The 19,690-nt window shown below is 42.0% G+C and overlaps 1 protein-coding gene across 2 annotated transcripts in view; it reads left to right on the plus strand.

Annotated features, from left to right (window-relative positions):
• The first annotated feature begins 6,606 nt into the window (after positions 1-6,606).
• GPD2 (glycerol-3-phosphate dehydrogenase 2) overlaps positions 6,607-19,690 on the plus strand; it is a 142,883-nt gene continuing 129,799 nt past the window's right edge. Inside the window, exon 1 of one of the 2 annotated variants that reach the window (XM_046019365.1) lies at positions 6,607-6,890. The gene's annotated coding sequence lies outside the window, so the exon portion shown is untranslated. Of the gene's footprint in view, positions 6,891-7,289; positions 7,564-19,690 lie in introns of those variants that run through there. The other variant, XM_046019364.1, reaches the window with a different exon arrangement.

Here is a 19,690-nt window from a genome sequence, read left to right on the forward strand (position 1 = left end):
GCCAGCAGGGCTTCACTTTCTTCAAAGGATCTAAGGGAGAATGAATTCCTTGCTTCTTCCAGCTTCTGATGGCTGTTGGCATTTCTGGGCTGTGTCTGCTGTACTCCAGTCTGCATCCATGATCTCAATGTCTTGTACTCTTCTGTCTGTGTAAAATCTCCCCATTACTGCTCTCTTATAAGGATACTCCCAATTGTGTGTGGGACCTACCCTGATAATTCAGAATAATGTCTCCATCTCAAGATCCTTAATTTAATCTGCAAGCCCCTGCTCCTATGCTGTACCTTTCGCAGGTTCCAGGGAGGCCCCCATTCAGCCTACTGGAGGATAGCTCTCATGTCTTTGCTTTAGCTCGATAGGCCTGGGAACTCTTGCTTTTCATCTGGCTAAAGAGCAAGCACACAAATTGTGTCCAGGGTAAGCACAATGATGGAGAAGCTAGAGTTTCACCTTGGGGTACTTTGAGCTCACTGGAGGAAGACCATCCTTGTGAGAACAGGACTTTTGCTCTGTCTCAAAGCCACAAGAGAACCAGGTTGACTGTGAAGAACACATACTCAGGAAAAATTGTCTTCCTTCACATTTGACTATTGAAAGATATTTTGAGAACACACGCACTCTAAATTCGCTAGGGAAAAAAATTGACCTACCCTCACAACAGTTTCTATCTAGCTTCTTATCACACGTCAGGTTTGTCTCAGTTCTTAGAAATCTGACCAGGGTTAAAAGTTCATCAGAAAGGGAAGGGGATTATCTATTTATAGTGTGGTCTAGAGAATTTTAAAATAATAGACTTTCCATTAAACAGTCAAATTTCCTCTTGATGGAAGTTATGTTGAAACATTCTTCCATGTTTTATGCCCCCTGGAAGAGCTATTTCCAAAAATAAACCTCAGTATGCAACCCAACGATAACAAAGATTCTCTATTTTCCTAATATTCACTTTTCAGCTTGTGTGATGCTTTACCGATAGAGGAGGAATGGAGATTCACTTTTGAGGCCAAGGTATTTGCTGAGGGAACAGCACCTGTTACTCTCTGGCTGGAAACCTTGTGTGTAAAGTCCCTTCCTCTTGGCTTGGCAGAAATTAGGTCAATGCCCACGTGTTTCAGGCTGCTGAATTAATACATGACATTCTCGTTTTAAAGCTAATCATGCACAAACATAAGCCCTGACCACTGTTATTGTTGTTCTATTATTGCTGTTTAGATTTATTCATTTTTTAAAATTCACATTATAGCATTACAACCGAGGTCGAGTTTATTTGAATCAGTTACTGCTGAGCTTCAAGCCATCTCCAGGTTATATAACAGGTATTCAGATAGGGAACTGAGCAAATCTCTGGTTTCTCAGGCTGCTTACCCTTGGCTCAGCCTCCTGTCACTGAATCATCACCAGATTTACTCTGAAGAACCCAATATTCCATTTTGGTTCAGCTCCCACATCAGAACCTCATACTTATTCATGTTCTCTGCATGAGTTTCTTGGGACATTTCTGTTTACCCACAACCTCTCTGCTGCCGTTAAATAGGAGGCTGTGTTCCAGAGTCAACATTATTCAATTTACATCATCAACATTTGAAAAAGCTTGTTTTCAGGGCTGCTCTGTCCTAGGAACATAGTGGATGCTTGCCTAAGGAAGGAGTTCACATTTCCTTTACCCTCAAGGCCTTTAAATCTAAGTAAGTTTCATGGTGCCACTTTATACTGATGCTTTAAAAATTTATTTTAAAAATACTTTCCCAGATTCTTATAAAGCAGAAATAAAACTTAAAGTACCCATTTAAAAGTATACTTGGTATTTTTATTTCATCTTTTCAAGGATCATATATTCACTTCATTCTTGATTCTAACTCTGAGAATCACTGACATGAGAATCTGTCGGCTATTTTTAGATGTCTCTAATTCTGATTTTAAAAATTCAAGTAACAAGTAGGCAGAGAGGCAGAGAGGCAGAGATCTACTAAATGAGCTGCTCTAATTGCAAAGCCCCAACGTCACTGGTCTGGTCCTATTTGAGGATTGGTTTTAAGATTTTTGTGCACAGCATTGTCAATCTTTTAGAAATGCTGTGTCAGTTTTTGTTTTTGTTTTTGTTTTGTTTTCCTTTGTAAGTGGTAAACATGTAGTCTTTGTTTAATGTTTGGTTATTTTCTTAATGTTTGTAACTATTGTAACAACAAATAGGACTATAGGTACAAACAGTACTTCCTAAATTATGTAAAGGACAGATAATCCCCAATTTAGGATGGCTTGACTTAATGATTTTTTAACTTTACCGTCGTGCAAAAGTGGTAAACATTCACTAGAAACCAAACTTTGAATTTTGAATTCGGACTTTTTCTTGGACTAGTGGTATGTCATACCGTCCTCCTTCCTGATGCTGGACAGTGGCAGGGAGCTGCAGCTCCCATTCAACCAGGCAATCACAGGGTGAACAACTGATGGACTTAACCACCATTCTGGACCCATTTAACCATTCTGTCTTTCATTTTCAGTACAGCATTCCATACATTACATGAGATTTTCAACATTTTATTATAAAATAAGCTTTGTGTTGGATGATTCTGCCCAACTGTAGGCTAATGTATGTGCTCTGAGCACCTTTAAGGTAGATTAAGCTAAGCTATGTTTTGTAGCTTGGGTATATTAAATACATTTTCAACTTATATTTTTCCACCTATACTGAGTTTATTGTGACATTACCGTATCACGAGTGGAGGAAGACCTGTACTAAAATAATATAACTGAAGAAATATGTGAGCATACGTAGCAATCCGAGCTCAGAATAAAGATGTCTTGGCCCAATTTTGGACCAAGCGTCAGAATGCCTCTGATTTATATCCTTGGGGAAGGGAAATGAAATTGGTGATACTTCTGTTGACAACCTATATGTCAGGCCTTCTACAGCTATTATCCCATTCAATCCCAGTGTACCCATTTGCTAGCTGTGTTATCTTGGGCATGCTACTTAAAAATTTTGTGCCTCAGTTTCCCCATTTTTGGTAAAATTATAACAAAATGAAATCAGGAAGCCAAAAACTCAGAGTTATTCTGAGGACTAAAGATTACGTGGACCTTGTTAAGCGCAGGCCCTGTCACAGAGTAAATACTGTGTGACCGTTCACTATTAATGCCCTCACCGATAAGGAAACAGGTTCTCAGAGACTAGAGAACTTAGGTCACAGAACTTGGCAGAGGATGCTCTTGAAGCCCATACACTGTTCTGTATACGATAGTTACTCATTTTCATCTTGGTTGTATGTTTAGCTAATCCCGTAACTTTAGGTAAATTACTTAATACCTTGGGGCCTTGGTTTCATTGTTTGTGAAACAAAAGTGTGGGAGTTAATAACATTTATGGCCCCTTTCAATCCTTATATTCCGTAAGTATTATTATGAACGTTGGTGACCAATGAACACTTGGTGAAAAATTATTTCTCTAGAAATGGGCAGGGACTAAAACAGTTGACCTTTGGCATATGGTAGATGGTAATAAAAGGTGCATGATAGTTTCACCAATGCAAGGCTCTCCCCAGGCTGGGGGAAGTTCACCCCCAGCAATAGTGTTTAAGATGTCCTAGCAGCAGGTTGGCTACTCTCCAGGCTTGGGAAAGGAAGGACTCGCTCATTTTGTTTTTCTAGTGCACAGGAAATAATCTAAATTCATCTGATCATGCTACAAATGCAAGATAAATGAATGGTGAGCAAACTCAGGCTTCGGTAAGATAGAAATGATTGAAGAAGGGAAAGCTTTTCAGATTCAGTAGCCATCTGAGATTGAAAACCCAGGGCAGTCCTGAAGTTTTCTTAGGCACACAAGAAAAAGAATTAGGTGTCACCAAAGTTATTTGACACACTCAATCTGAAAGACAGTAAACATAATTCCATTCCAAATGCTGAGTCATGCTTATGAGGACAAGAAGAAACACTTAAGAGTCTAACTTTCCTGAGATACTGGTCTTTAGTAGATTGCTTTCTGCTGAAATAATTACTTCATGTTTTTAAATTGCTTCTGGTAAGTGCTTCCCCTCCTACACCCTCACTAAGTTTTTTCCCTTTTTAGTCCTCAACCTGTTTGTTTGTTTTTGTTTTAATTCCATGAGCAAAAAGAAGCTGTAGCAAGTGTCTGTGTGCAGGGAAGATTTTTTTTTTTAACATATATATTGTATGTGGATCTAATGTAATATTTAATCTGAAGAGTAATTCCTAAATTAATGATTATTCCCCCCTTCCCCCCAAACTATCTTAATAGTAAAAAGAACTGGCTTAAAAAAAAAATTCCTTAAGCATATGGGAAGTTACACTCCTATTAGATAACCTAAGTAGGAACCAAACTTTCAGTGGAATTCTTGTCACAGGAAGCAAGACAAGGGGGCAGAAATAGGCAGGGAGCTACTTTAGGTACTCATAACTAGTATTCTAAGTTTTAAAGCATTACGTGTAAAGCTAAAAGGAATACTTTTTTTTTTTAAAAGATTTTATTTATTTATTTGACAGACAGAGATCACAAGTAGGCAGAGAGGCAGGCAAAGAGAGAGAGAGAGAGAGAGAGAGAGGAGGAAGCAGGCTCCCTGCTGAGCAGAGAGCCTGATGTGGGGCTCCATCCCAGGCAGAGGCTTTAACCCACTGAGCCACCCAGGGGCCCCCAGGAATACTTTATTTTAATACTGTATTCTTTCCAGAAAATATTGATGGAATAAATAGGGAGTAATTTTTGTTTTTTTAAGTTTCTGTAGGTCTTAAAGAAGAGTATTGTAAACCCCAGCATTTTGAAATTATCTAGTGTTTATGTTTAAAAATTAACATTATTTTTACCGCTTTTGTCTTGAACAAGTGGAGCCAAAGTTATGCTGAATAATTATAAATTATCACGTTTTATGCAGTAATTGGATGTAACTTTTATAAAAATTTTCTATTTTTAAATTATTTTTCCCCAGGCTGTAGTTAAGATGAGATGTATGTGTAGAGTTTGGGGAAGTGGAAACAGAGGTAGGTTGCTTAGAAAAAGATCCAGAGTAAACTGTAGGCTCATCATGGTTAAGTTTCTTATCTCTCTGCCAGTAAGCCCTCCCATATGTACCTTTTCCTTCAGTGCCTTTCCTAAATTCCACCAGATGTCTAGTGTCTTTCTGCTTTCCTTTGGTTAGTTTGGGCCCCAGTTTTGGCAAATGAAATCATGTCTGATACTTCTGACTTTTCTCAATTCCTCAAAATTCTCTACTTTCTTCCATATTCTATTCCATTAGGTGCTGGCTTGGGTTTAGACCATTATGAATAGTCACAGGTTATTAAGAACTGAATTCCTACTGGCTTGTTAGCTATCAAGGTGACCAGGACTTGTGGGGAAAATAAACAGTAGACATAATAGGGTCTGGAATAAATCATTCACTTAAATTTTCATTTCAAATCCATAAACACTTATCAAACCTCTATTATGTTATAGGCACCGTGCTAGCACCAGAGTACAAAAGTAAATAGGTGGTCCGTTTTCAAAGAACTGATCTGTTCTGGGAGAATTAGTGGGAAGGAAATACAGGGCTAGCACCTCAATTCAACCAGATTATTCCTTTTCTATGTAAAATGTTGCTCTTCTAGAAAAATGTTTGGGATTTGAAAAAAATCTGAAAGCATTGGTTTATTATAGGGGTTCTCATTAGAATCACCTGGGGGAACTTTTCTTGTGAACAGTTGTTCACAAGCTTTAGTATGTAAAAGAATCACTGGAAGGGCTTGTTAAATCAGAAAGGCACCAGCCCCAGACTGTAGGAATCACACAGTTGGGAGTGAAGCCGAGAATTTGTATTTCTAAGTTCTTAGGTGATGCTGCTGGCTGCTGGCTCCCTTGGCTATCCTTGGAAAGCCAGTTTTAAAATGTAAGAGTCTCCAGGTTCAGTCTACAGAGTGATTCACTTATTGTGAACCTGGGATCCATCATTTTATACCCGCCTTTCCATTCTAATATGTACCCAAATTTGGGAACCTGGATAGACTAGTTTCCTGAAGTTACAGAGTTTGGGACCCAATGAATCTGCACATTCCTTTATGTCAGTTACAATTTTGCGGCATTTAAGGAAATTGACTTAATAAGTAATTGGCTGAAAAAAACCCACCATTGCTATTTGGGTTCAAAGTAATTGGGGCGCCTGGGTGGCTCAGTGGGTTAAGCCGCTGCCTTCGGCTCAGGTCATGATCTCAGGGTCCTGGGATCGAGTCCCACATCGGGCTCTCTGCTTGCAGAGAGCCTGCTTCCCTCTCTCTCTCTCTGCCTGCCTCTCTATCTACTTGTGATCTCTCTCTATCAAATAAATAAATAAAATCTTCAAAGTAATTTGGCTGCCTTCCTGTGGAAGGCCTTTTCAACCCTCCCCTGGGTATTTTTCAACACCAAGGTAGAAACCTTATTTGCAAAACTCCCAGAGGTTATGGGAGGAAAGGTCTTAAAGAAATGGGGTCCATTTGACCCCATCTGCGTCCTGCCTGGGTCCATTTGGGCTTGCCTAGCCACTTGCAATTCCAAGTGAGCTGGGCATGCTCAGTGGGCAGGGTCTGTTTTAGGGGGTGCATCTGGGAAGCCTGCTGCTCTGCAACGGGACTCTCCACCTCCCCCCACCTGTATGAGGCTGGACCTGAGGAGCCAATGCTCGGCATCCCACCTTCTGGTGCTTGGGCTTGGCCTTCCCTGCGGGTTCCCGCGCTGACATTCAGCGGGCAGGTCAGGAGGCCGAGCGCGCCTACAGGAGCGCGCGGGGAGAGCCCGAGTGAGGGCTTTGGGCTCTGACGGCCGGGTCCCAGGGGTCCACCCGTTTCCTAGAAGCGTTTCTAGGCCCAGGGAAGCCTTTCTGCAGAGGAGGGGAAGCCAGATTCGGGGGCGGGCGGCGAGAAATCAGGTAAGCCAGCCTGCCCGCATGCAGGCGGTCAAGAGTCTCCTCTCTCCGGGACAGGTGGCGAGGGCCGCCCGCGTGGGGAGGGCAGAGGCAATCGGACCCCTCCCCCACATTCCCCAGGCCTAGCCGAGCCCAGGCCTTCTTGTCTGCCAGGCGGCCGACAAGGCGGGGCGCAGGGCAGGAACCGCAGCCAGGGGCGAGGGCCCGCGCAACGGCGCGCCGCCGCCCCACCCGGCGGGACCCGCGGCCGCGTGTCCCCGTCCGGTCACGTTCATTGGGCGGCGGAGACCTCGGTCGCTCGCCACCCGCTGGTTCGCGACGCTTCACCCCCTACCCCGGCCCCGGCTCCCGCCTCCACTTCCGCGTCTCCCCGCTGGGCCGGAGAAGCCTGGGCCCGAGGAATCCGGGCTGGATGCAGCGGTCGCGCCGCCCGGGCCAACCCCTGGGGAGGGAGGAGGAGCAGGAGCGGGAGGAGGAAGTCGCCGGAGAGGCGGGGGTGCGGCGGCGCGGGGCGCGTCGGGTTACACTGGCTCGGGCTGCCCGGGAGTGACAGCCACGCGCGCCTCGCCGCGAGGATCAGGGCCGAGGGTCTGGTTCGGGGGGAGGCAGAGACTCCGCCCCGCCCGGAGGAACTGTGCGCTCCTGCTCTCCCCTCGCGCGAGAGGATCAATCTCAGGTGTGTGCTTCCTGGGAGACCCCCTTTCCCCGCCCCCAGGGTCAGAGGGGAAAGCGGTCCCTTTCCGACCCGCGTGAGTCCCCTAGGACCCCGGTGTTGGGTGGGTGGTGGCGGGATTCTTGGGAGAAGACTGAGAATTTCTCCCCAGCAGAAGGTGGCCTCGTTCTCAGGCAGAGTTTAGCTCTTTACATTTTGGAGGGCGGTGGGGTTGTGATACATTTTGGGCCAGGGTAGGTCGCTAATTGAAAGTTTCCTACAAACTTTTGGCTTGTGGGTGTCGCTCCTCTGATGAGAAGGATTGTTGCTCCCTTCTGAAGCAAGGGAGGGAGAGATTCTAGAACGGGGCTGAGGCTCTCTTTTGAGAACCTTGGGTGCTGGAGTGTGACAGTTATAGGAGGAAATGGAAAGTGTGCACCGATGTGCTTAAAGCAGCCTCCTCTCTCCACGTAGTGGCTTCTCTGAGCAAAAATAGATTTGCAGAGTGCTTTGGCAGAAAGGTATAGCCCTGTGAATGAAGTGTTGCTCTTACCACATAGTTTCTAGACTGCCTTCCACCTTATGCGCACGAGGATTCACTCCCCCACCGCCTTCCTTGAGAGTTTCCAAGTAATTTACAAACACAAATTCTCAGTCTTAGTGACATGGGCCAACCCACACTGCACATCACGTTATACATATTATGGGAGGTAGTTATAGAAATAGCTAGCTAACAGTTAATTTAGTCCACTTATAAATAGTCTTGTATAAATAGTTGAGGGAAGGAAGGGTAAGTTACACCGTTTGTTGCTTTAAACAAAACTGTTAGAATTTTGCATATGTTTCAAGTTTAAGAGTTTGTGAAGTTTATTTTTGGACTGTGAAGGATAATGGCAATGGCCACACTGGGGCCAGGCACTTCCTGGCTGCTTCCGGCTACCGTGGTCTTGCAGGCTGTCCAGTGAGAGCTGGGTGCCATTGCCCAATGGATACTATATGCAACCTGGGGAACTTCATGATGTGGATGTTGAAACCGCTCTGTGTTCCTCATAAGGACATATGTCAAGTTACAATGCTCCCTTGATTTTTAAAAATCAGCTTTTCAAATAAAACATTACCTTAGTAAAAAATGGATAAAATTGGAATTTTAGGTTTGACCGACAACATAGGTGGAGCTGTCTGGTCTGATTTCTCACATGGTCACTTTGTAAAGAAATTCTGAGCAGTATTAAAGCGCTACTCCCCCCCCCCCCCCCTTTTGGGGGAAGGGTAGAGGGAGAGGGAAAGAGAATCTTAAGCAGACCTATGCCTAGTGCCTAGCCAGACACAGGGCTCAGTCTCACAGCCCTGAGATCATGACCTGAGCTGGAATCAAGAGTCGGATGCTTAATCCACTGAGCCACCAAGGTTCCTCCTTCTCTCTGATTTATTAAAAGATGTATTGAGGGCTCAGTAATTGACAACAGGCTACAGTTACCAGTTGTCATGGGTTTTACCCCCTCCTCCTTTAGTTCATGTAACCAATCTCATTAAAGCTATTTAAAAAGATTTGACTGTCACTTTAAGTAAATCATTTTGGCAACCTATTACAACTCTAAAATTATTCTGTTGGGTTGTTTTCTGTCTTTCATCCCTGGAATGTAAATTCCGTGAGAAGGATTGGTCTGCTTCACTCGCATTTCTGTTCCTAATGTTTAGAGTGGTGACTAGCTTGTAATGAGTGCTCAATAAATATTTTTCTCAATGAGTGACTGAACTGTGGGACAAACTCTAGTTGAGTGTAGTTGGGGGCCTTAGGTAAGTTATTCAAACTCACTGAGCCTCAACTGTCTCATTGGCAAAATGTGGATAATAGGATATGATATAGAACATGTAAAACTGCTAGTGACGTACTTGTTAGGTGGTAGACTGCAAAATAGTATCTCCCTTCCTTCTTATATCTTTTTCTTTTTATATTGAAAAGGGAAAGACTTGGACAAAGAATGGATAATTTAGCTCCTGCAAATTGTACATGAATTATCCAGGCATTATCCCCTTTACTTTGTGTGTGTGATTGAGAGGGAAGGTGGTTATTAATTTATTAATAAAGGCAAGCCCTTATTACAGAAGGAAACCATTTCCAGATGAGTATCTAATCCTCCCTCCCTTTTTTTAAAAAGATTTATTTAGTTGAGAGAGAGAGCATGTGAGCAAAAAAGCAGGAGGGGCAGAGGGAGAGAGAATCTCAAGCAGACTTCACGCTAAGCGCACAGCCACGAGATCATGCCCCGATCCAAATCCAAGAGTCAGATGCTCAACCGACTGTGCCACTCAGGCACCCTCTCCTCTTTCTTTTTTATTTATTTTATTTATTTATTTGTTAGAGAGAGAGAGAGAGCACACAAGCAGGCAGAATGGCAGACAGAAGTGGAGAGAGAAGCAGGCTCCCTGCCAAGCAAGGAGCCTGATGGAGGACTTGATCCTAGGACCCTGAGCCCAAGGCAGTGGCTTAACCCATTGAGCCACCCAGGCATCCCACCTCTTTATTTATTTATTTATTTTTTAATGTAATGATGTTTCTGCTTAGGTTTTTCAAAACTTGGGTCATTCTGCTTGTCAACACCAGGATTCACTAGGTTGTTTAGTCCTGAAACAACACTTCAGGAAGAGCATTAGATATAAAACACATTTGGGGCCCCTGGGTGGCACAGTCGGTTACGTGTCTGACACTTGGTTTCGGCTCAGGTCATGATCTCAGGGTGGTGATCTCAGAGTCATGAGATCGAGCCCCAAGTTGGGTTCTGCACTCAGCCTGGGGTGTTCTTGAAATTCTCTCTTCCTCTTCCTCTCCTTCTGCCCTTCCCACTTGTACGCCCCCCCCCCAAAATAAATAAATAAATCTTTTAAACCAAAAAAAAAAAAAAAAAAGAAAGAAAACATTCAATCTTGAGCAACATAGGTTTGAACAGTGTGGGTTCACTTATATATGGAGTTTTTTTTTTTTAATAAATACAGTACAGTATTGTAAACATACTTTCTTTTTCTTAGGATTTTCTAAAAACATTTTCTTTTCTCTAGCTTACTTTATTATAATACAGTATATCATGCATATAACATGCAAAATATGTGATAATCCACTTTGTTTTCAGTGAAGCTTCTGGTCAACAGTAGGCTATTAGTAGTTAAGTTTTTGGGGAGTCAAAAGTTCTATGTGGATTTTCAACTGTGCAGGGGGTCAGCACCTCTAACCCCTGCATTGTTCCAAGGTCAACTGTATATTTAACACTTGGCTTCTTGAAGAAGTTTTCTTTAGGCTTGTGTAGCATTGCAGAGTAGCAAGTGCTAGAAGAAAAAGTATGGTTATCTTGCTTTTGAGAGCGTTAGAGTTGTTTAATAAGGTAAAACAGTTAGACACCAGCATAAGATCTTGCATACTCGTATGCCCATTGGTAGAATGTTGACTTCAGGGGCACCTGGGTGGCTCAGTGGGTTAAAGCCTCTGCCTTCAGGTCAGGTCATGATCCCAGGGTCCTGGGATCGAGCCCCACATTGGGCTCTCTGCTCCGTGGGGAGCCTGCTTCCTCCTCTCTCTCTGCCTGCCTCTCTGCCTACTTGTGATTTCTCTCTGTCAAATAAATAAAATATTAAAAAAAAAAAAAGAATGTTGACTTCAGCTGTGTGGTTGTGCCAGGGAGATGTTAATATGGGCTCAAATAGTTGAGACAGTTTTGTGGTGAAGAGAATGTCATTTCAGCAACAGAGAGACTTATAGTTTCTTGAAGATTACAGCAAAGAGAGGTCATGATTGTATCGAGAATGTTCACTATTTTGTATTTCACTGCATTAAAAAGCCAGCACAATCCTTTGCTTTCAGACAATCCTATGTGGAAAAGTATTAAACCTAAAAACAGTAAAATTCTGGATGTGTACTAAATTACTTTTCACTGTATCTCTGCGTTTTAAAGCCCAGGATTGGGATTAGAAATTGTAACCCTTCATTTTTACCACTCTTACCACACTTATATAAAAAATGTATAACATGGCCTGCCTGTTACATTATCCAGCTCTATGTAATGGGATATATTTTTCTTCTGATGTTTCTGGGGAAAATCACTAATCATTAGGTGTGGGACCCCTACACCTGGCTAATTTCAGGACTGTTATTTTGGGAGATAGGGAAGGACTGAATGGAACTAAACTGAGAAGATTATTAATGTGTTTCTAGACGCTAATTCAAATACTTAGATAATTCCATCAGGACCCATCCCCTTTGAGATAAGAAGAAATGGTAAAGTGTGTCCTCGAGGAAGAAGCAGCTAAGGAAGGGAGTGTTGTACAGTTCCTTGTCGACATGATGGGGGAAAGAAATGCAGGAAGGAGAGATGATTAGATTCAGCTAATCTAATTGTCAAAAGACAAGGGCTAAGGTGGATGTAACCCAAGACATCTGTAGCAACTGTTTACTTTGAACATAAACTTTTGTTCCTCTGGCCTTAGCGGCCACGGGTGGATACAAGGTTAGTAAAAGACTTTCTAAGCGTAAGTCTCCAAGTCATGTTGGGAAGACATCTCATTTGATAGCAAATTCTAGAAAACTCATTTTCAAAAAACAACCTCTCTGTTATGGTTTGTGGGGTCTGCTTTCCTCTCTGTATTATAAAAACTTTCTATAGTAGGATGTAAGCAGGTAATCAAATATGAGCTTCCGCAGAGAACACAACTCTGGTAGACCTCTTTCTCTATTATCTGACCAGGGATTGACCTCAAGAACTTTTAAGGGAAGGGAAACATGGGAGCCGATAGTTTACATACCTGAGAATGTTTAGGAACTATGATCAGAGTTTGTCCAGAACTCTGATTTTATGTCCTGACATGAATGTGACCATGGGTTTTTGTTTTTTCTTATTTTCCAGGATTTTTGCTTTTTGTTGGAGTTTCTTAATGGCTCTTTGTGTTAAATATTTCTTCCTAGAGCATATCTGTGTTCTTCTTTCCCATTTTTCAGTTGAAATTTTTATGTTGGTTCTTTCAAAATCAGATTTCTGATTTATGTAGCAGGTAAGACATGGTTTCTGATTTTAATGAGGTTGACCTGTGGTTTTGTTAGTTCATTAAAATTAGGGGGAAGAAACTTATTGTGACATACATAATAACAAAATTTTAAAACTTTATTTGGGAAATTTAAAAAAAATTTTCTGACAAAATGAAATTGTTACTGATTTACTTTATTTTTTAATAGTGAGATATGGGGCATCTCAGTGGCTCAGTCAATTAAGTGTCCAGCTCTTCATTCTGGCTCAGGGCGTTATCTCTGGGTCATGTGATCAAGCCCCATGTTGGGCTCTGTGCTCGGTGGGGAGTCTGCTTCTCTCTCTCCCACTCTAAAATAAATAAATCTTTGCAAAATTTTAAAAAATAGTGAGATTTGTTAGGGTGTTTTTTAAACAAAGACTTTAATTTAAATTTCTTAAGCCTCATATTCCTAGAATAGTGGTGTGTCCTCCCAACATGACTTGGAGACTTATGCTTAGAAAGTCTTTTACTAACCTTGTATCCACCCGTGGCTGCTAAGGCCTGATGCGTATATGCAAGAGGAACACAAGTTTATGTTCAAAGTAAAGAGTTTGGGAACATTTTAGTTAAGATTTTATACTGTTATTATTTCAATAAGATATAATAAACTTCTAAATGTATTTGAAAAGTGATAAAAATAACTTAGCTTGTGGTATTAGATTCTCAAAAGCCGCTTTCCTTTTATTTAAACTGGATAAAGAGCATGTTTGTTGCATTGTGGTGATGTCAAAACTGCTTTGATCATTCCACTTTGCTCCACTCTTCCATGGGTTACTTTGATCTATTGTTTCCAACTCCAAATATTTTCCTTCGAATTTACAGACCTCTCTGGTCATGCTCCAGTATTAAGGTTGTGTCCTTATCTTCCCTGGGATCCAGCCACACTGGACTACTTGGAATCCCCTACATCTGTCTTCTTCCTACTGCTGTCCCTATACCCACCCTCTTCCTTCTACTTCACCTTTTTGAGATCCTGTCAGTCCTTGAATGTCCTGACCATTGGCTTACCAGTAGCATGGTGCTTTTCCTCACCGCTCCACTCAGAAGTGTTTTGTACATTTCCTGAATCATTCAACTGCTCTTTTTATGCCACTCTCAAGTCTCTCATTTTCTCTTGTATAAGCTCATTATTTGAAAGCATGTATTATTTACTTTTCTGTAGATCATATAGCACAAGAGCTGGATCTTACACAATTTGGTAGATTTCACATGCTCAGCCCACGTGCCTTGCACATGGGGAACACCTAGGTAAACAGTTTTTGAATGAATGATCACCTTATGTAATTCCCTTATCCTTTAGTTTCTCAGGAAGCATGTGATGGAAATGGGTTGGGTGCGATTGGAGAGCAGATAACATAGGCAGGTGCATTCCAGATAATCAGTTGGACTGGACACTTCAAGCTTTCTGTTTTCCAGGCCTCCCCTTTTTCTTTACAGATTTGGCACTTTTGATAGCCCACAACACCGTATTTAGGAGGAGGAAAGGAAATAGCTGCAGGTGAAGCGAAGTTATGAAAGCAATTCCTGAAGAAAATGAATCTGCAAAGGGAGAGGTTATTTAGTATCCACTGGGGCTCCCTTCTTTTCACCAATTTCTCCCTTCTCTCTCACCTGCCTGCCTAATCCAGTCTCTTAGAAAAAGAATCTGGAAAATTAACTCATAAAAGGAAGAGTGATAAGGTTAACTTGTCACTTTATCATAAGACTCTGGATTCTGAAGGGACAAAACCTTGACTATCATTTATATAAGCTAGGAGAAAGAATCTTTGGGGAGCACTGGTTCCCTGAGCATCCCCGAAGTCACTGTCTAAGCCACTTAGGTGTGGCTTTGGTAAGTTTTTGCACCTTTCAGTTTCTTCCTGTGTACAAGGAGGTGGACTACGTGAATTTAAGCCCATGAAAGCATGAAGTATTTTAGTACTCCTGTCTAAGGTGAGGCCGGCCTTGGTCACTGGATTCTGTTCACTGCTGGACCCTTGATCTAACTTTTTCCCCAAGTCTGGGACCTCCTTACTCCCAGTCTCTCCAGATGTAGCATTCATATGTGGAGGATGCTGCATTCTCTGCTTCTCCCCCTCCCCCCCGGCTTATGCTCATAGTATCTGTTGCAACAAGTCTATTTCTCTTCCTTCTCTCATCATGTTTGCTATTATTAACCTCTTACCCCCATCCTAGCCACCTTTAAGTAGCTGGGATATTTATCTAAAAAATGTTTTCGGGGTACGTGGGTGGCTCAGTGGATTAAAGCATCTGCCTTCGGCTCAGGTCATGATCTCAGGGTCCTGGGGTCGAACCCCACATTGGGCTCTCTGCTCAGCAGGGCGCTTGCTCCCCCCCCCCCCCCGCCTGCCTCTTTGCCTACTGGTGATTTCTGTCAAATAAACAAATAAAATCTTTAAAAATATATACGTTTTCACAGAATTGTAAAATAGAAAAGGGGTTAGAGATCTAACCCAAATCCTTTTATTATGAGTAATAAATAGTAATTACAAGTATCATTTACTGAGCAATCATTATTTCCTAGGCGCTGTGCTAAGCACTCGACTTACCTTATTTCATATAGCAACAGTGAACTCTTCTATCAGCGGGGAAACACAGTTCCAGAGAACTTAAGTGACTCACTCAAAGCCACATAGTTATTTCCTGGTATGACTGAAACTCCCTTGAAAACTGTGTTAAGAAATAATAGAATCAAGGGATAATCCTTCCAGTATTTCTGTAATGTATTTCCTGCTTTTTGTTGCAGGATTCCACTGCTTGACTCATTGAACTTTGCCTTTTAACACTTCCACTTCCTAATTTTTTACTCTGTGGCTTCAGAGTTTTCACCAGCAATGCTGAATTGGTTCAGAGATCGAACGCATAGCACAGTATGCCTGCCTGAAATAGTACTCCTTTTTATGTGACGTCTAGGGAACCGTGATGTTGTGAATTAGTATCAATGGATGTGGAAACAACCTGCAGCTTGGTGGTAATCTGCATTTCCCACTACTGCACCTGGGTGTGTGAATGCTACTGGGGAAACTGAGCACAGTCATGCAAATTGGAGGTCCTTACTGATTCACATTCTCCGGTGTCAGCCATGGGGCCCTTCTTTGATCTGTTTTTAGATGGCACATTTTCCCATTTTCCGCCCGAGTTTACCAATCTTCAGCATTATCTTTGAGCCTTTTACCTGACCTGTGGAATTTTTTTATGCCAAAGTACCATGGTATTTCAATACTTTATTAAAAATTAATATAATGGTCAAGAATAAATCTGATTTAAATACATAGGAAATATGCAAAGTTATTTGGCCTCTTAATCGTTCATTCATTTGGTTATATTTGCCAGATGTTACGAAGCATCAAAATTTTCCAGATTTAAAAACCAAACTCCCATTATTTTTCAGTATTTCAAGTCATTTTCTTATGTGTATTTCTGCCTGAGTACAATAAAATAAGATAAATTTTTTATTTATAGTTAGAGCTGAGCTGATGAGCTTTAAATTTTATTTATTTATCTCTCTATTTATTTATTTATATTTAAATTCAAGTTAGTTAACATATAGTGTAGTATTGATTTCAGGAGTAGAATTTCGTGATTCAGCACCTACCTATAATACCCAGTTCTCATCCCAACAAGTGCCCTCCTTGATGTCCATCACCCACTTAGCCCATTCGTCTCCCTCCAGCAGCTCTGTTTGTTCTCTATAGTTAAGAGTCTCTTGGGGTCCCTGGGTGGCTCAGTGGGTTAAAGCCTCTGCCTTCAGCTCAGGGCATGATCCCAGGGTGCTGGGATCGAGCCCCGTATTGGGCTCTCTGCTCCGCAGGGAGCCTGCTTCCTCCCCTCTGTCTCTGCCTGCTTCTCTGCCTACTTGTGATCTCTCTGTCTGCCAAATAAATAAGTAAAATCTTAAAAAAAAAGAGTCTCTTAGTTTGCTTCCCTCTCTGTTTGTATCATATTTTATTTTCCTTCCCTCCCCCTATGTTCTTCTGTTTTGTTTCTTAAATTCCAAGTGAGTGAAATCATGTGGTATTTGTCCTCTAACTGACTTATTTCACTTAGCATAATACCCTCTAGCTCCATCAAGATTGTTGCAAATGGCAAGATTGAGTTATTCAAAGTTGGTGTCCCCCTTATTGGCAAATCAATGGGACAATATTACTTGAAATATCTGTGATTCTGCTGATTCCCGCCTTTGTGAAGTTGAACTTTCACTAGGCTAGTATGCTGTCTTTTGGACTTCTCTATGTGGATCTCTTTGGCAGGTTCTTCCCCTTGATATTGGAGTTCCTATGGTCTGTCCACTGTCTTCTCACTGTAGAAGTTCTCTTCACCACCAAGTTCATCCATATCCCGATTTTAGTAATTCCCAAATCAACATCTCCAGGGCACCTGGGTGGTTGGTTAAATATCTGCCTTCTGCTCAGATCATGATCTCAGGGTCCTCTGGTCGAGCCCTGTACTGGGCCCCCTGCTCAGTGGAGAGTCTGCTTGTCTCTCTGCTTCTTTCTCCGCTCATGATCTCTCTTTTTCTCTCTCTCAAATAAATAAATAAAAATTTAAAAAAAAAAAATCTGCATCTCCAATCAGACCTCTTTCCTGAATTTAGACTCACTGAGCATTTCCACTTGGATGTCCCACAGTCATGATGGGACTCATCATTTCCCTCTGTCCTCATCCTAATGCTCCTCCAGTATTTCTCCTCTCATTGAAACGGCACCACCATCCTTTCTCCCCTCTATACCATCCATTCATTTGTTAAATTTATCATTCACCTAATATATGTCAGGCATTTTTCTACAAATTAAGATTACAGAGGTGTATAAAACAGGTACAGTCTCTGGTTTGTAGAGTTTATTTGCAGGGGTGGGGAGGGAAGGAAAGGAAATAATAGTAATTAAATAAAGAAGAGACATATGAGATGATGAGAACTATGTGGTTATTTTGAATTTGGATGGCTTGGGAAGTCCTCTCTGAGGAGCTGACATTTGGTCTGGGTCATGAGTGACCAGGAGCAGTTAGCTGTGCAAAGATAAGGAGCAGAGCATTCCAGGCTGAGAAGACAGCTGGTGCCCAAACTAACTGTGTTCTTGATGAATTTGATGGGCAGAAGAAAGTAAATAAACCTTAAACCTAATGGGTGAGAGGGAGAGGTGTCTGTATTAGTTATCAGTGGCTGCTGTTACAAATTACCGTAAACTCATTGGCATAAAACAACAGAAATTTGGGGTGCCTGGCTGGCTCAGTCATTTGGGCTTCTGACTCTTGGTTTCAGCTCAGGTTGTGACCTCATGGGCTGTGGGAGGGAGTCCGGCATTGGGCTCCCTGCTCAGCTGGGAATCTGCTTGAGAGTCTCTCCCTCCCATGCATGGTCTCTCACTCTCTTTCTCTCTCTCAAATAAATAAATAAAATCTTAAAAAATAGCAACAAAACCCCAGAATTTTCTTCTCTCTTAGTTCAGGAGGCTAGAAGTCCAAAATCAGGATCTTAAATCAGGATAGTGCCGGGTTATGTTCCTTTCTGAGGTCCTGGGGGAAAGTCTGTCCCTGTTTGAATGCTGGTGACTCCTGGCATTCAGTAGCTTGTGGCTGTATCACTGCAACCTCTGCCTCTAGGATCACCTTGCCTTCTCTTCTGCATGGGTCAAATCTCCTTTTGCAGCCCTCTTATAAGGTACATGTGACTGCATTTGGGGCCTACCCTGAGAATTCAGGATAATTTCCTTATCTCAGGATCTTTCACTGGATCACGTTTGCAAAGTCTTTTTTATTGTTGTTGTGGTTGTTGTTATGTAAGGTAACACTCACAGCTTCCAGGGTATGGGATGTGGATAGCTTTTGGGTGCCACTATTCAACCTAGCGCAGTATCCAGGAGTATCTTTGAAAAGTAAGCAAGGGTCAGGTGTCGTAGGGCTTTATAAGGCAGGATAAAGCATTTAGATTTCATTCTCTGGTGATATAAGACATTAGAGGATTGTGTGCTGGTAAATGAAGCAATGTGTTTTTGCGATAAAGCAGTGTGTCAACTTTTTTTTTTTTTCATTCTATCGCTCTAAGGAGAGTAATTAAATTGAAATTAGTTAATTACAATTTTAAGTCAATTTCAGCCTAGCAGGAGAGTATTCCATAATATTAAGGAACCAGATTTTGTTGAGTAGAGTTGCGCTTTGGAGGACCACAAATCGCTGTTATGTATGAGATCTTTTTTCACCCCCAAAACTCAGTTTTGTTGCCTTGGATGTTATTGGTCCCACTGAGAATGCATACTATCCGAGACTGCTCCGACAGCGAAAGGCAGATTGGATTGTGGTCGGTGGGGGAGGGGAGAAGGGAAGCAGGACCCAGTTAAGAATTGATTTTAGTTGTCCAACTGAGAAATTGTTCTTGTTTGGTCCTTTGGGGGTTCCTGGACCCCATTTCAGCGTGTGTCCCACATGATACTAGGCAATTCTATCACTACCTACTACCTACGTGGAGACAGCATCAGATTCCATGGGGTAAGGACCAGGCCATATAAGACTGACCTCTGCCCCCCGCCATTTCAGATGCCAGTTGTAAATCCCAGGCTGTGTGTTATATGTGCTTCTGGCCAACTGTCTAAAGATTGGAGGTTCTAGCGACTTCTTCCTTAGGTGTGGTTAGTTGGCTAGAGTGGCTCACAGAACTCAGGTCACTTGAATGACCAAATACATATTTCTTATAAATCATTATACTGAATACAGAGAGGCATTGTGTTAAAGATGAAAGAACTGAATAGATTTAGGATATGTTTTTGAGATAGAGTTAGTTGACTGAACTTGCTGATAGATAATTATCTGGAGATGGGAAACAAGAATCTAGATAAAGGCTTACATTTTTCACTTGTGCAAAAACTATGCCATAAACTGGGAAGGGAAGAGTTGGGAGAGAAGCAAGCTTGACGGAAGATAGAAAATGCTCTGTTTTGACTGTGTTAAGTGTGAGGCATTTATTAGACATTCCTTAGGAGATATGTTAGACAGTTGGATAAATGGAGTTTGGAAGATTCCGGGAAAGGTTTTGGCTGATGATACAAAGTTAGGAGTTATTTGCATATAGATTTTATTTGATACTGGATGGAATTACCTATCAGGA

This window comes from Meles meles, chromosome 9 (genome assembly GCF_922984935.1).
Source record: "Meles meles chromosome 9, mMelMel3.1 paternal haplotype, whole genome shotgun sequence".
Classification (NCBI taxonomy): Eukaryota; Metazoa; Chordata; class Mammalia; order Carnivora; family Mustelidae; genus Meles; species Meles meles.